The 15,468-nt window shown below is 44.4% G+C and overlaps 1 long non-coding RNA gene across 1 annotated transcript; it reads left to right on the top strand.

Annotated features, from left to right (window-relative positions):
- The first annotated feature begins 11,663 nt into the window (after nucleotides 1-11,663).
- LOC137210553 (uncharacterized) lies at nucleotides 11,664-14,924 on the top strand. The gene is made up of 3 exons (XR_010936610.1): nucleotides 11,664-11,747; nucleotides 12,711-12,911; nucleotides 14,618-14,924. It is a non-coding gene; the product is annotated as an uncharacterized lncRNA (long non-coding RNA).
- The last annotated feature ends 544 nt before the right edge of the window (nucleotides 14,925-15,468 follow it).

Here is a 15,468-nt window from a genome sequence, read left to right as displayed (position 1 = left end):
CACTCTTCATCGCGGTGCGCGGGCCTCTCACTATCGCGGCCTCTCTTGTTGTGGATCACAGGCTCCAGACGCGCAGGCTCAGTAGTTGTGGCTCACAAGCCCAGTTGCTCCGCGCCATGTGGGATCCTCCCAGACCAGGGCTCGAATCCGTGTCCCCTGCATTAGCAGGCAGACTCTCAACCGCTGGTCACTCTTATTGTATAAAGGGGCTGGAATGGTGGTTTTACTCTGTCACTTTCCATGACCTACAGTCATGTTGGAAGCTCCACCGGGAGAAGGGTCACCTATAGAAAATATGCAGGATGATTTACACACACCATCCCATTCAATCCCTCCATCATCCTAGTAGGTAAACTATTACCTCCATTGTATTCATTTATTCATTCAACAAATATTTATAAACACCTTCTATGGGCCAAGCACTATTCTAGATGCTGGGGACACAGTGGTGAACAGAGTAAAGTCCTTGCTCTCAGGAAACATACAATTGAATGAATATTTTAGGTGGCAGTAATATGACAAGGGAGAATAAAGCAGAATATGGAGGATGATGGCTCAGGAGAGGATGAAGTTGCTGTCATACAGGAGGATAAGGGAAGGCCTCTCTGATAGTGTGACATTGAGCAGAAAAAAGGGAGAGAGCAGGTCACGTGGATAACCAGGGAAAGCACGTTCCAGGCAGAGGGAACAACATCTGCAAGAGCCCTCATGTCCCCTGAGGCAAGAACGTGCTTGCTGGAGGACAGCAAGGGGAGTGGTGTGGGATGGATTAGGGTGGCTTGAATGACAGGGAGTGTGGTGGGAGGACGTGAGAGAAGTATGGGCTGTGGAAGAGAAGGAAATATATATATATATTTTAATTGAATTATAGTTGACTTATAATGTGTTAATTACTGTTGTACAGCAAAGTAATTCAGTTATACATATATATTATATATACATACATATGTGTGTATATATATATATATATATACACATTCTTTTTTAATATTCTTTTCCATTATGGTTTGTCATAGGATATTGAATATAGTTCCCTGTGCTGTACAGTAGGACCTTGTTGTTTATCCATTCTCTATATAAAAGCTTACATCTGCTAACCCCAACCTCCTAGCCCATCCATCCCCCAACCCCCACCCCTTGGCAACCAACAGGCTTTTCTCTATGTCTGTGATTGTTTCTGTTTCATGGATAGGTTCATTTGTGTCATATTTTAGATTCCACATATAAGTGATATCATGTGGTATTTGTCTCTCTCTTTCTGACTTACTTCACTTAGTATGATCATCTCTAGTTCCATCCATGGTGCTGCAGATGGCATTATTTCATTCTTTTCTATGGCTGAGTAATATTCCTTTGAATATATGTACCACATCTTCTTCATCCATTCATCTGTTGGTGGACATTTAGTTTGTTTCCATGTCTTGGCTATTGTGAATAGTGCTGCTATGAACGTAGGGGGTTCATGTATCTTTTTGAATTATAGTTTTGTCTGAATATATGCCCAGGAGTGGGATTGTTGGATCATACGATAGTTTTATTTTTAGTTTTCTGAGGAACTTCCATACTGCTTTCCACAGTGGCTGCACCAACTTACATTCCCATCAACAGTGTAGGAGGGTTCCCTTTTCGAGGAGATATTTTATAGAGACTTGTAGGACATTGTAAGGATGTTAGCTTCTACTGAGTGAAATAGGAGGTTGTTGATTTAAGTAAAGAGGTGACACATGATCTGACTTTATAAAGTATCACTATGGCTGCTGAGGGAGAAATTCTGTAAGGGGCAAGAGTGGAAGCTGGGAAATCTTCCAAGGAGGTGACTGCTGTAATAATCCAAGCAAGGGATAATTACCACTTGGATCTCAGTGGTAATGGGGTGGGTAATGAGAAGGAGTGGGATTGCAGAACGCAGACCAGGCAGGCTTTGCTGGTGGACCAGAAGTGGGGTGTGAAAGTCCAATGTGACTCGAATGTCTTATACCCAAGAACCTGCTAGAATGGAGTTGCCACTTACTAAACATAAGGAAGATAGGGTGCAGCAGGAATCAAGAGGTTGGTTTGGGGCATATTAAGTTTGAGACGCTCATAACATGGCCCAGCTGAGATGTTAGGTATGTAGATCATTATCTGGGCCTGGGGTTTTGATGAGAGGTCTGGGATAGAAAAACATTTAAGAGACTTTGGCATATACACAGTATTAAAAGGCAGGGGTAAGACCATCACGGAAATGAGTATAGCTGAACAAGAGAATCTGCCAGAGGACTGAGCCGTCCAGCATCTCAAAGTGGCGCAGGTGAGCGGAACCCATTGCACACGAGGAAATCAAAGCTTGGAGAGTCAAGTCAAGCAATTTGCTTCACGGTGAGAGGCAGAGACGGAAATCCAAGCTCATGGGTCTGACTCTGAAGTCTGTGTTATTAACCCCTTAGCAATATTCCAAAGGCTGGAGCCAAAAAGTCTTTTCCTGGAGACATGAATCATGGGTGGCTTCCCCTCTAACTACGCTGGGATGGCAAGCTGGGCCCTCAGGTTTGAGCAAATAAGACACTTCACTTTTGCTGGTAGAACCAGATGACATATCCATCAGCTACACCTGGTGTAGTACTCAAGGATCTCAAGGGAGCAAGAAAGGTCTGGTAATTAAGAAAGATTCATTTCCTGAGCTGCAGTGGGTCACAGTGACTGTCAGGGTTAAGAGATTGATGGCTTCATAAAGACCACCTGAAAAGGCAATTGACCAGCGAGGGAAAAAAAATCATTGCCACCCACCCACTACTGCAGGCTCTGCATTCAGAGACCCACCGTGAAAGCAGAGCTGCTTGGAACTGTCTGCACTAGATACCACTTGGCCCCGTTTTATTGTTGTGAACAATCCCCAACGACCATAGGATGCATTCCCGCATTCACTGATCAACAGTACTATCTGCCCGGTTCCTTGACTGGATATGTAGATGAATAAGACTCAGTTCCCTTGCTCTCAGGAGTTCAGAGTATCATGGAGGCCGTGACTGCACTCAAGATTCTCAACAAGCCTAGTATTCCATTTTATAACACTGCATGTATTGTATCTAAAAAATTCACTCCTCTAGTGGTGTGTGAATTAGAGCCCAGCATGTAGTAAATGCTCAATAAGTTATTCACAGAAGGGTGTGTGGAGTCTTAGAGAAAGGGCCCAGGATTGAGAATGAGGACCAACCTTGCAGTTACAGCTTTGCTCAAACAATAGCTTCATGACTTCCGATAAGTCACTCTTCTCTGCATCTTAGCTTGCCCATCTGTCAAAAAGGGGGTTGGATGAAATTATCCTTGGAGATTTTTATTGATTGATTGATTTTTTTTTTTTTTTTTTTTTTGCGGTACGTGGGCCTCTCACTGCTGTGACCTCTCCCGTTGCGGAGCCCAGGCTCCGGACGCACAGGCTCAGCGGTCATGGCTCACGGGCCCAGCCGCTCTGCGGCATGTGGAATCTTCCCGGACCGGGGCATGAACCTGTGTCCCCTGCATCGTCAGGCGGACTCTCAACCACTGCACCACCAGGGAAGTCCTGATTGATTGATTTTTAAATTGAAGTATAGTTGATATGCAATATTACATAAATTACAAGTGTACAATATAGTGATTCACAATTTTTAAAGGTTATACTCCATTTATAGTTATTATAGAATATTGGCTATATTCTTTGTGTTGTACAATATATCCTTGTAGCTTATTTTATACCTAATAGTTTGTACCTCTTACTCCCCTACCCCTGTATTGCCCCTTCCCCTTCCCTCTCCCCACTAGTAACCACTAATTTGTTCTCTATACCTGTGAGTCTGTTTCCTTTTTTGTTATATTCACTAATTTGTTGTATTTTTTAGATTCTACATATAAGTGATCTCATACAGTATTTGTCTTTCTCTGTCTGATTTATTTCACTTAGCATAATACCCTCCAAGCCCATCCATGTTGTTGCAAATGGTAAAATATCCTTCTTTTTTATGGCTGAATAATATTCCACTGTATATGTGTACCACATCTTCTTTATCCATTCATGTGTTGATGGACACTTAAGTTGGCAATTGTATCTTGGCAATTGTAAATAACGCTGTTATTAACATTGGGATGCACGTATCTTTTCAAACGAGTGTTTTTGTTTCTTTCTGATAAATACCCAGGAGTGGGATTGCTGGGTCATATGGTGGTTCTATTTTTAGTTTTTTTGAGAAACTTCCATACTGTTTTCTGCAGTGGCTGCACCAATTTACATTCCCACAAACAGTGTACAAAGGTTCCCTTGGAGATCTTTTAGATCGAAGACTAGCATTTATTAAAAAGTATGGAAATCCCCAGTAAAAACTCCCTTCCTAAAATGCTGTTAGATGCCACGATCTGTCTTTCATAGGACAGGTGTTCTAGAGGGTTTAAGAAAAAGAAGCAGCTGCATGCCTCCTGTGTGCAATTGGCCTTTGTCTCAAGAGCCACCCCCTTTCCCAATATTCATCAGATCCCAATTTCTCAGGAGTTCAGCCCAATGGGAGACTTGGCTGGGCAGGTTGTCATAGGGTAGCTCAACAGTGGAAGGTGGAAAATATGTGAGTTACCTCTGCCTTATTTTAGGGCCTGCCAGCATCAGTGCATGTGTTGACCAGGGATATAGCTACCATAGAGTTTCCTCATGTCTTGAGCCAAATGGCTCCCCAACCCAGAATTCAGGCAGATGGAAGGCATGTTGCAAAGCAGAAAGTCACTCTTTTTTTTTTTAAAATTGAAGTATAATTGATTTACAATGTCGTGTTATTTTCACATATACTGCAAAGTGATTCAGTTATACATACACATATCTATTTTTTTTCAGATTCTTTTCCCTTATAGTTTATTACAAAATATCGGGTATACTTCCCTGTGCTATACAATAGATCCTGTTTGTTACCTATTGGGTTGGCCTAAAAGTGCCTTCAGTTTTTAAGTAAAAATAAAAGACACATTTTTCATTTTCACCAAGACCTTTATTGAACAATATATTCAGCCTTTTGTTCCACTACCTTCTGCCATTTTTTCAGGCAACTTCATAATTCTATCTTCCCAAAACTTTTAATCTTTTTGAGCAAAGAACTTTTCCAGGTGCCTTTTACAGTCTTCCAGGGAACTGAAATTTTTTCCATTAAGAGAATTTTGTAAAGACCGAAATAAATGGAAATATGAAGGTGCAATATCTGGTGAATACTACGAGTGAATCAGAACTTCCCAGCCAAGCTGTAACAGTTTTTGCCCGGTTGTCAAAGAAATATACGGTCTTGCGTTATCCTGATGGGAGATTATGCGTTTTCTGTTGACTAATTCTGGACACTTTTCATCAAGTGCTGCTTTCAGTTGGTCTAATTGGGAGCAGTACTTGTTGGAATTAATCGTTTGCTTTTCCAGAAGGAGCTCATAATAGAGGACTCCCTTCCAATCCCACCATATACACAACATAACCTTCTTTTTTTTTTTTTTTTCGGTACGCGGGCCTCTCACTGTTGTGGCCTCTCCCATTGCAGAACACAGGCTCCAGACGCGCAGGCTCAGCGGCCGTGGCTCATGGGCCTAGCTGCTCAGTGGCATGTGGGATCTTCCCGGACCAGGGCACGAACCCGTGTCCCCTGCATCGGCAGGTGGGCTCTCAACCACTGCGCCACCAGGGAGGCCCAACATCACCTTCTTTGGATGAAGACCAGCCTTTGGTGTGGTTGGTGGTAGTTCATTTCGCTTGCCCCACGATCTCTTCCATTCCACATTGTTGTACAGCATCCACTTTTCGTCACCCGTCACAATTTGTTTTAAAAATGGAAAGTTTTTCATTACATATAAGTAGAGAATCCCATGCGGAAATACGGTCATGAAGGTTTTTTTGCTTAACTTATGTGGAACCCAAACATCAAAGCGATTCACATAACCAAGCTGGTGCAAATGATTTTCAATGCTTGATTTGGCTGTTTTGAATATGTCGGCTATCTCCCGCGTGGTATAACGTTGATTGTGCTCAGTTAATGTCTCGATTTTATCGCTATCAATTTCAAGTGGTCTACCCGACCATGGAGCATTGTCCAGTGAGAAATCTCCAGCACGAAACTTCGCAAACCACTTTTGACACGTTCCTTCAGTCACAGCACCTTCTCCATACACTGCACAAATCTTTTTTTGCATTTCAGTTGCATTTTTACGTTTCTTGAAATAATAAAACATAATATGCTGAAAATGCTGCTTTTTTCTTCCATCTTCAGTATTAAAATGGCTACACAGAAATTCACCAATTTTGATAACTTTTTAAAAAATGCACGCTGATATGACAGCTGTCACATACAATCTAACTAAATGGTCTTGAATGAAGTTAAAGACAACTAAGTGCTACTAGAGCCATCTTACAGAAAAAACTGAATGGACCTATTGGCCAACCAGTATTTTAGATAGAGTAGTGTGTATATGTTAATGCCAAACTCCTATTTTATCCCTCCCCACCTCCCCTTTGGTAACCATAAGTTTGTTTTCTATGTCTGTGGGTTTATTTCTGTGTTGTATCATTTTTTATTTTTTCAGATTCCACATATAAGCCATATCATATGATATTTGTCTTTGGCTTACTTCACTTAGTACGGTAATCTCTAGGTCCATCCATGTTGCTGCAAATGGCATTATTTTGTTCTTTTTTATGGCTGAGTAATATTCCATTGTATATATGTACCACATCTTCTTTATCCATTCATCTGTCAATGGACATTCAGGTTGCTTCCATGTCCTGGCTATTGTAAATAGTGCTGCTATGAACATTGGGGTGCATGCATCTTTTCAAATTATGGTTTTCTTTGGATCTGTGCCCAGGAGTAAGATTGCAGGATCATATGGTAGCTCTATTTTTGGTTTTTTAAGGGATCTCCATACTGTTTTCCATGGTGGCTACACCAATTTACATTCCCACCAACAGTGTAGGAGGGATTAGAAAGGTACTCTTTTCAATAAATAGGTCCTGAAAGAGACCTTGCTGTACATTCAGCTTAAGTAGAGGAAGCTGCTCTTTGGGGGCTCCTAGTATGGTGTTTTCCTAAGGGACCTTCTCTTGACGCTGCTCCCTCCATCCTTATTGCCATCACATTAGTTCTGGCCTGGCTTCTTTTCTCAACAGAACAATTTCTGAGCCTCCAGGGAGGATCTGTCTCCAATCTCCTTCCAATCCATTTTTTAATTAAGGAAGCGGAGTCACCTATTTGGAAAAAAATAAAAGGGAAAAGAAAATACTCCAACCAAACTAGGTCACGCCAGCCTCCTGCTCTGGAGCCTCCAAAAGGCTCCCCTGCACTTAGCATCAAGACAAACACCCACTGTGGCCTGCAGGACCCAGGCAGTGTGGCCCGTCTAGCCCTCCAATCTGTTCTTGTCAAATTATGTCACTGTCCTTTCACTCAGTAATTCCATCCACCTTGGGTTTCTTGAATTTACCACGTTACCTCCCTCCTCGGGGGTTTTGCCTAGTCTTCCCTCTCAGCTTGGGGTTCTCTCCTCTCTCCCCTTTTCTTCCTTCTCGGATTAAGTTCACCTCCTTGGGGAGCCTTTCCCTATTCATTTTACCGGAAGTTTAAGCCCTCACTCTTTTTCTGGCTCAGCGAATTGTCTGTTACCATGTGCAGATATTTTTTTCATTTGTTTGTTTGTGTTTTCCCCACCACTCCTACTAAACTGTGAACTGTAAACCCCAGGGGAGCAGAAACCATTTCCGTGTTGTTTATGGTGGTCTGCATCTCCAGGGCCTGCCTCAGTGCCCAGCTGGCGCTCCATCAATGTTTGCCAAATGACCCGTCCGGTTCTGTTCATCTTCCTCACGAGATCCTCCACTCCAACCCACTTCTCCTACCGTATCAGAGTACCATCCCCTAAGGGCGGTATTCTTCTATCCTCTGTTCCTGTGCCTGCCCTGTGCCTTCTGCCTGAAATACCCTTCTCCCCTATTTTCCTTCTGAAAAATGAACTCAGCCTTCCAGACTCAGCTCAAATATCATCTCCTCTTTGATGCCTGTCCCCATCCCTCCTGGCAAAATGGAAAGCATCTGCTCCACGGTTTGTGCACATCTGAATCACAGCTTTTGTCACTCTGTATTGTCCTCACACATTTGTGTACCTACTTTCCCCACTAGACGGACCTCTTGGGAGCAAGGAAGAGATCTAATTCATCTTACATTTCCACTTCTTCTAATTCATCTTACATTTCCACATAGAAAGGGTACAATAAATGCTTGTGGACGGGATTTACATTACATTATTTACATTAGTGAATAAAGGAACTTCCTTGGTGAAATTTCCCTGTGTGGAGTCTTCCTCTCTGCGAAGTCCCTATGTACCTACCTCCTGTTTGGATATTACCTCTCAGAAGTTTTCTCTGGGGTTCCTGGTGCACAGAGAACATCTCTCTGTTTTTTGTCTTCTAGGATTAGGCAGCCGGTTTGGTTTAGAACACAGTGTTTGCTCTTGCCTGTTTTAAAAGGAACCTGGTGGTTAATACCGGTCTCGTGGCAGGTAGAATAATAAGAGGCCAATCCTCCCAAATATTTGGTTTATTACCTGCCCTAGTCCAATAGGACTGGTTGTTAAGGATTCATTCACTCACTCTCTATCTGTTGTTCTGCTGTGTGCCTGGCACTGTTTTGGTGCTGTGTTCACAGCTATGCAAGAGGTCCTGTTCCTAAAGTATTTTTTTTTTTGGACGGGGTAGCACAGGCAGACAGACAGACAGACAGTATAGTGTGATCAGTGCTCTGATGTAGTGTGAGTTTGCAGAGTCATGTGGGAGCAGGGGAAAAAAGGGCTTTCATCCATCTGGGGTGGGGATGGGAGGTGTTAAGGAAGTCTTCCGAGTACAGAGGCTCTTTATGTGGACTTTTGATAGATAAGTAGAATTGTTTGATGGGACAGGGACATGAGAAAGGGAGGGAAAGAAAACTAGGGAAGGGAGAGGGAACAGCACTCACGAAGGCAAGCAAGAGGTAGTAGGTGTGCTTTGAAATCATGAGGAGTTCACTGAAGTCCAGAACTTTGCTGCCCAGTTTGGTGTGTGGACCGGCAGTGCTGGCATCACCTGGGAACTTGCTAGAATAGCAGAATTTTGAGCTCCACCCTGGACCAACTAAATCAGAATCTACATTTTACTAAGATCCCCACTGAAGTTTAAGAAACACTGAAGTTTAAGAAAAAGTAGGTAAAGAGGTATTTTTTCAAGTGATCGCCTGCATCAAAATCATCTGGAAGGTTTACTGAAAAACCGGATCTCTGGGTCTCACCTTAGAGTTTCTGAATTAGTAGCTCTGGGTGAAGCCTGAGAATTTTCATTTCTCAAAAGATCCTGGATGATGTTGGTGCGGCTGGTTCAAGGATCACGCTCTGAGAACCAGTAGGGTGGAGTATAGTGGGAAGGGTAATTTCTGGGAAGTGAGCTTGGACAGGTAGCAGGATTCAAATCCCGAAGGGCCTTGATAGGGAGGAGTGGACTTTATCCTGGAGTGTTGCAGACGTCTGCAGAGCTCTTATGCAGGAGAGTGATGCGATCAGACTTTTCTGTGGGGAAGATCGCTCTGGCAGCACGTGGCAGATGAGCTGGAGAGTGACAGGATGACACACTGTCACTATATTCCAGGTGAGACTGATGAATTCTGAACCAAGGCAGTGGAGATGCCTTCAAGATAAATTTGGGGGTCAGAGTTCTGGGGAGTCAGTGAGTGATTGAATGTAGGGGTGAGAATTACAAACCTCCCTCCATACCTGGAACTTGGAGGCACATCAGAGCCTGTGGCTCTTTCCCTGCCTGTGGCTGTTGCCTTTTCATGCCCAGAAAGCTGGCATTGTATCTGCGTTCTCTTCACAAGCCTGCCTCTGGCCTCATCTGACAGGTTTCAGGCTGCAGTGTTTGCAGAAAGGGGTGCAGTGCAGTAAACTATTCAGAAATAGGATTTATTAATGGGAGGCATGTAATTACTGCCAGACGCAGGAATCTGAAGAGATTATGGCCTAAGTGTTTGGTGTCATTCGTTAAAACAAAGTGGGCTCTTGGCATGGACGCTGTCCCCCTGTGACCAGACCTGTCTGTTTCTGTGATAGCCCCTCCCCCACCCCTGCGTCTGCGGGTTGAGCCCGGCTAGAGAGGCAAAGACGGATAAATCACCAGGGCGGGGGCCTGGCTCTGTGGACGACGGCCCTCGCCTGGACCCCTTGGAGGGGCCAGTCCTGGTTCCAGAGCAGGGCTCCTGGAGGGGATTGTGGCCTGTCTGCTTTTTGTCTCCAGACCTCCTGATTCCACAGTAACGTGTCAGCAGACCCTCTGTGAAGGGCAATCCTGTGCACTTATGTCTTCTTCAAAACCTTGTTCCCACCCATTTCACATCTCAGCAGACCCTCGCAGAACCCTGGGATGAAGGCAGCAGGGCTTAGCATCGCCTTGTGGCAAATGGAGGCCCAGAGGTTTGGTGAGTCTCCCAAAGTCTTCAGGCTGAGAGAACAAGCTTGTGCTGAGACCCCACGAAGCCATCCCACCTCTCCACCAGGCAGGCCGGGCTGTCCCAGCTCCAGGATGAGAGCACTGTTTTGTTTTGAGGACAGCAGGCTTGGCTGTCAGAGGCACCGGCTCCTGCTAGACTTGGGTGCAAGCCCAGGACTTCTCTTACCTAGTCCTGTGTTCTTGGGAGAGATGCTCTAAGCCTCAGTTTCCTCAAATAGAAAACAAGAGAAGGAACGAGGTCAGCTCCTTTCCAGGGCCCTCTGAGGAGTAAATGGCCTTGCAGGGCTTGGCACTGGCCGGCCCCCTTTCCCCTGACTTGTCACCATCTCTGGGCCTCACAAAAGAAACCCTGTAACTACTTGAGACAGGGATGCTGAGCTCAGATGAGATAATAGAGGGAATATGCTTTGGAAAATTCAAGCACACCCTTCAAATGTGAGGTAATTATAGGAACAACAGATCTGCCAGAACCCTGCCAAAAAAACCAGCAACTTTTTTTTTTTTAACATCTGTATTGGAGTATAATTGCTTTACAATGATGTGTTAGTTTCTGCTGCATAACAAAGTGAATCAGCTATACATATACATATATCCCCATATCTCCTCCCCCTTGCATCTCCCTCCCACCCTCCCTATCCCACCCCTCTAGGTGGTCACAAAGCACTGAGCTGATCTCCCTGTGCTATGCAGCTACTTCCCACTAGCTATCTATTTTATATTTGAAAACCAGTAAATTTTGAGACAGAAAGTAGACCTGGATTCTAGAATCCTCATCATCATGATTGGTTTTGGACAGAGGGACTTTTCTGCCCTTTCGAACATCTATCTCAAAACGTTATTTTTATTTTGTGGCCTGGAGAGGACGTGCATAAAGCACAGTCTGGGGGGTCGTAGCAGGGAATGCATAGCTGGCAGGTGCTTGTGCTAATTAGGAGGCTGCAGTGACCGGAGCTCTTCCAGGGACCGACACCTTGTATATCTGTGTATTCCCTAGGGCCCAGCACGGGGTCTGGCATAGGTAGGTACTCAGCGATTATTTATTAAATGGAACCAAGTTGGAGTCTGTCCTATTCCGTGGGTTCTTTGAAGGCAGGACCCGTGTTTTACTCATTTCTCTCTTTCCAGAGCCAAGCCTAGCATCTGGCACAGAGTAGGTGCTTAGTCAGTTCAGGCTGGATCGAAATTAAGCCCCGTGAAAAATAAGGCAGACGTATCTAGTGTCTGCCCTGAACTACGGGGGAACCCGGGGCTCCAGGTAGGAAAGGAGTCTGGGATTTGCAGCGTGAGTAGGTACCGGTCAGATGACAGGCTCACTTCAAAGGCATGCGGTGGGGAGGAGAGAGGTGATGTGGTTTCTCCAGTGCCTCTGTGGCTGCGTGGGAGCCTCAGCTGGCGGCAGAGGCGGGGAGGGGAGGTTGGCAGCACAGTGGAGGCCTCAGCCGGGACTTCGGGGATGGAACGAATGAGCCAGAGGAGAGGAAGCAACTCAGATGTAGACGAAGAAACGCACTCAAAATCTCCCTCCCCTCTCTGCTTCCGTGGGAACAAACGTGGCAGCAGCGCGCGCGCGCGTGTGTGTGTGTGTGTGTGTGTGTGTGTGTGTATTGGAAGGAAAACAGGCTTTACAGCCAAATAAACCTGCGCGCCGATCCCCTCAGTGCAAAGCCGGGATTGTGGGATTTTGAGCATGCTTTATGTTTTTCTGAGTCTCCATTTTCTCGTCTTAAAAAATGGGACCAGTGATTCTTACCGTCCGGGGTGGCTGTGGCTATCCAGAGTGTTTTGTCAGCAATAAAACAGCCATTTATGAAGCACCTGCTCTCTGCTAGGCACTGAGCCTAGCAGCTGGATGGATTTAATCTGTAATCCCCTTAACCATCCTGCAAGGCGGTGATTATTATCTCCAGTCTCCACTTCAGAGCAGAGGAAACTGAAGTTAGGAGGCAAGGAGCAATTTGCTCAAGGGAGAGTGCTGGAAATTCAACTAGGTTCTCTTTGTAAAGATTACATTATGGAAACGCACAGGATGATTATATTTTGTGAATCTTAGTCAAGCCTAAAACTCTCCCACAGCGGCAGTCTTCCTTTATTGTCAGCGCTTTTCCTCACTCCATTTCCCTTTGGTAAAAAAGCAAAACCTTTGGCTAACCTGGCTGTCTGTGGAAGAAGGGTGAGCTCTGCTCAGTGATTTCAACGTGATTTGATTCTCTTTGTCTAGGTGCTTTTTGGTTTCCATGGGATGGAGATCAGGAAATTATTTCTAGGTGTTTATATGAGGGAAGAGGAAAAGCTGCTGAGACTTAAACTTCTGGACGATCCAACAACATCTGAAATATCAGAAACTACCCTTCCAAAAGAAAACTATCAACTCTTTTGACATTCTGAGGAGTCTTTCTCTGAAGCTTCAGCTGAATATGAGGTAAGTGTGGAAGGTCAGGAAAGCCAATTCACTTGTATTACAATTTACGACGTGCCTATGTCTGGATGTTCCTCATGGTCACACTGTACAGCAGGTGTCGTTAGATCGTTTGCCACCTAGGGATGCTCAGAAAGGTAAACATTTGTCTGAGATCACACAGGCATGAAGCGTTGAAGCCAAGATTCAGAACTTAACCCAAAGCACAGGCTCTTTTTTCTGCTACTCCCTGCTTCTGAGTCTGCAAGTCTACTGATGGAAACTGCTGCTTCCTCTGAACTCCTTTTTTTTAGGAGGCTGTCCCTTTGCTCTGGATTGCCCCAGGCAGATCCGGAGAAAACTGCATACCTGCAGTTTCAGAAGAAAAAGTACTTTAGCTTTGAGACTGCAGGAGACCACCGAAAGTCGGCACCAGCCAACACAGATGATCCCAACTTTTGGAAGATGCTCTTTGTGAAATGGACACCAGTTGGATGTTTCTAATTTTGGCTGTGAACTCAGCCATCAGGAACTGGCTGTATTTTTTTTTTTTTTTTTTTTTTTGGCAGGGTGGGTTGGGCTTCAGAGAGGAGGAAGAGAGAAGCAGGGAAGGGGAGGTCCCTGTAGTTCATCCAATTCAAAGCGAGTATCACAGATTTAAATCACATACTTGCTGATCCCATTATTGAGTGGTTTTACTTAGATCCAAACCACTGTGGGGGGAAGATGTCCTACCTGTCCCTCCTTATTTAATTTTTAATGAAAAAGAAATCTGGAAAAAAATCAAAACAAGCTACCAAACACTTGGTTTGCACACCATTCTCGGGGTTCTTTCTAGGGAAGTGGGAAGCTCACAGATGTTGGAGTTCATGAGATGTGGGTTCTACCTGCAGCCATGTCACTCATCTGCATGGCTTTGGGTAAGTCATCGAGCACCTCTGACCTCAGTTTCTTCATCTGTAAAATGAATATAATAATGCCTGCTTTAGAAGGTTGTCAGGGGGTAGAGGGCTTGGTACTTAGCAGACACTCATTAAATGTTAGTTCCTTTTTCCTCCCTGTATCACAAGGGCAAATTCTTCATCTATATTCTCTTAGGTAGAGAGGTGGGCATGCGTAATGACCTGTAATTTTTAGGACAACTCAGATCCACCCAGATTGTTGGCAGGGACCATCAGCCATGGTTTAAGACTTAAGCCAATGCCCATGATGTCATTATGGAGCCTGCAGAAGTGATTACTAATGTTACTTTTCCATTTCACTGTGAAGCAGAGGGGAGAGTCTTTCACACTGCTGGTGTTTTTTTGGAGCACGATGATACAAATCACAGATGGCTTCCTCGGCAGATGTAGCTCTGTAGAACCAAAGTGGGGGTTTACAAGGGGTTTAATGAAAACTTGGCACCTTTCCAGGCTTGAATCAGTCCTCCGGGGTTGTCAGCTCATGTACCTACAGGCCAATCTACAAATGTCCACTCTGTTGATGGTGTGGGGAATACTAGGGTGAAAAGTTTTTACCTGGGAAACAAAGCCAAACCTATCTGGCTGAGTTCACAGGCTTGGGGCCTGGGAGGTGGAACAGTGACATGGAAGGGAAGTTGGTAGGAGGAGGGAGGCCTACATCTGGAAGATGTTCAGATGACTGCCGCCTGGCTGGGGCTGATCTGGGCCCAGGACAGAGCAATGGCTTTCCCAGCTGCTTGGGGCTCACGCTCTTTTCTTCTTCGCCAGGGGTTAGGCTAAATGGAGCGACCAGGAGCCACAAATGAGGGATATGGAGTAAAAACGTTTCAATTTAGTAGACGATATAAATTGAAACTGGATTGGACTATCGTTGCCTCTGCTCGAAATGCGATCTTCAAATGGCCAGCTTGCTATTTTTCATCTATTTTATTTTGGCTTCCATGTCATCTCCTTGGAGAAGCCTTCTTTGATTGCCTCCCTGAAAGAGAACCTCCAAGCTCTTTGCCATATTCTATCTTAGCTGTGTATTTGTTTCATAACATATCAGAATTTATTTGCCTGTTTGCTTTCTGTTTTGGACCCTTAGTAAAACATATCACTCCTTGAAAGAAAGACCTCTTGACCAACGTAGCTCAGTGCCCAGTGGAATACCTGGCACATAGTGGACATTCAATAAATATTGTTGGAAGAACGAATTCATTTCAGGACAAGAATAAGATATATCAGTGTTTGCAGCTTAATGCCACCATTGATAAGCTGTAAAACTGTCCAAATTGCATAATCTTAGTCTGGGATACTTCATCTGCAAAAGGGAAAAAAATACAATAGAGGGTAGCTGTTTATGTAGTGTCTAATACATAAGAAATATTCAATAAATCAAAGCTATTATTATTCAGTCATTGAAGAACTAAGTTAACCACCAAGAAATATTTACCAGTATTTCTATTCAGCTAACATCTACTGAGATCTAGCACATGCCATGCCACACACTAAGCACTTTTACATGCATTATCTTATGTGATTCGTGACAACGACCATGGGACAGATCCTTTCCATTTAGAACAAAAGAAACAGAGACTCAGGGAGGTTAAGCGGCTTGACCAAGCTTACACAGCTAT

Source organism: Pseudorca crassidens, chromosome 2, assembly GCF_039906515.1.
Source record: "Pseudorca crassidens isolate mPseCra1 chromosome 2, mPseCra1.hap1, whole genome shotgun sequence".
Lineage (NCBI taxonomy): Eukaryota > Metazoa > Chordata > Mammalia > Artiodactyla > Delphinidae > Pseudorca > Pseudorca crassidens.
Note: the sequence above shows the minus strand (reverse complement) of the source record. Positions and strands in the feature narration are given on the sequence as shown.